The sequence below is a fragment of the Varanus komodoensis genome, unplaced genomic scaffold (genome assembly GCF_004798865.1).
Source record: "Varanus komodoensis strain SLA01 unplaced genomic scaffold, ASM479886v1 scaffold36, whole genome shotgun sequence".
Taxonomy (NCBI): Eukaryota; Metazoa; Chordata; class Lepidosauria; order Squamata; family Varanidae; genus Varanus; species Varanus komodoensis.
Genome location: NW_025335873.1, coordinates 4,057,005 through 4,059,173, shown reverse-complemented (window position 1 = coordinate 4,059,173; position 2,169 = coordinate 4,057,005).

The window sequence follows — 2,169 nt, the reverse complement described above, 5'->3', positions numbered from 1 at the left end:
GGCGGGGGGGCGGGCAACTTGAAAGCCGAAAATCTGGAGGGACACAACTCCCAGCAGGGCTTACCAGGGCTGATGGGAGTTGTGGAACTCCTGAAATGTTGACACACAAGTTGCCTGTCTCTCAGCTCACGGGGCAGACATGTGAGGAGCATGAATCAAGCTCACCGGATGCCCCCTTCTGATTCTTTGTGAGGTTCCTACATCGCACGGACGCTTCTCCGCGAGATGGTTGGCATTTCTGCTTAGAAGTTAAAGGTTGCACTGCAGACGTGAAAAGCTCCATTGCTAAAGCTCCGTATGTTTAATTCCTCAGACCTCCACCTCCAGAAGGAAGCAGGTACCAGAGAGAGAGAGAGAGAGAGAGAGAGAGAGAGAGAGAGAGAGGGAGGGAGGGAGGGAGGGAGGGAGGGAGAGAGAGAATATTTTGGGGGCATGTCTATGGGACGATATTGGACTAGGCAGACCCCCAAGTCCACCTCAAGAGGGCTTGTCCTTAAGCTCAGGAAAGCAAAGAAAACCTGCTGTATTCAGGACCAGAATATATTTGGACAGGTTGAACCTGTCTTAATGCTCAAGGTTTGTTGCCATCAAGGGATGCTTTGGATTTCTGCCTTTCAGAAAAAGTAGTTTGGACCTCTGGTCTGATCCAGCCAGGAAGGAAAGACTGTCGTGATGATAACTGGGTTTTGAAGCCTCTAAAACGGCATATGCATTGGCGTTGCTCTTGCGTTTGATCCAGCTTATGCCTACGCAAGAGCCAGTGCGGTGTAATGGCTAGAGCGTGGCCTAACCTACCTCACAGGGCTGTTGTGAAGGGGGGAGGTGGAGTATGTAAACCACCTTGAATTCCTTGCAGGAACAAAGGCAGAAAATAAATATAAGAAATATTTGAAGTAGAAACGTTGGAACAGTTTCAATCATTCTACATAGCGGAGGAAGAGTGGATCCAAACCATCATTATTATTAGTTTGGTTTGGACTGACACCCGACATCATATGCACAGTGAATCCGTTGAAAGGGAGACGGGAGGCAGAGACTGCTTGCTATTCTGAGTTATTTGGAGTCCTCCATGGTGCTCCATCCTGTTTGGATCCAGTATCATAGAGAGCACCTATGAAGCTCAAAAGAAAAGCTGCTATGCATAAGCAGCCCCCTCACCTAGAGATACCCAGAAATAGATGAGACTCTCGAACATAAATTCCAGCCAATTCATTGGATCTACTCCACGTATGACCAGGTCTGGATCCAACCCAGCATTATTATTCAGTTAGATTCAGGCTTTCTCAGCAAGTTCTGTCTGCATTATTTTAGATCCAAACATAGTTCTGTTTAAGGATGACATTATGTGAATTCAATCTAGTATTATTTATATTGTTACTATTTCTCTTTTTTCCAAACAAAAATTGCTTTGCATCGTTATAGGTTGCAGCCTTTCCTGTGTCTCCTTTTGCTTAGAAAAGCAACAAAACCAACCTAAGACCTTACATAAATGAACTAATTCGGGAAAAGGTGGTAAATTCTTTGTCAGTGTGACTGCTTACCTATTTCAGCATTTATTCTGAGCTTTGGGGGAGCTGTTTGTGGTGCTGAACCACATCCCTAAGTACGTTTGTCACCGTGAAGCACCATGGACCACTCTTATAAAACTCAAAATAAAAGCTGCAGTGGATTAAGAGCCCTCCTGTCCTTGAGGTATTCATCGGCTTGTACTTTTTAATACCTAAAAATATATATATATATGGAAACTGCCTGGAAAGCGTGGGATGTCAAGAGAAACACAAGCCGCCGAAATAAAGGCAAGGATCCGAGGGAAGGCGTGGAGGAATGTCACGCCGCGTGAGCTCGGAAGTCCGCGACCCATCCAGCTCAAAATGAGAGTTGCCACGGCCGAGGGGCCCCACCGACACAGTGCGCAGTTACCTGTGCGAGGCGTCGTCGTCGAAGACGAAGGTCTGGTTGGTGTAGCCCTCCGGGGAGGCCCGGGCGCCCTCCCGGGGCTGCTGGCCGGGCGGCTTGCGGACCCCGGGCGGCGCGCCGCCCCCCTCGCCCGGAGCGGGCATCCTCCGCGCCCCGGGGCACGCGAGCCGCGCGGCGCGCGCTCACCCGACCGGGGCGCCCCGGGCCCGAGGTTTTTTTTTTTTTTTTTTTTTTTTTTTTTTTTTTTTTTTT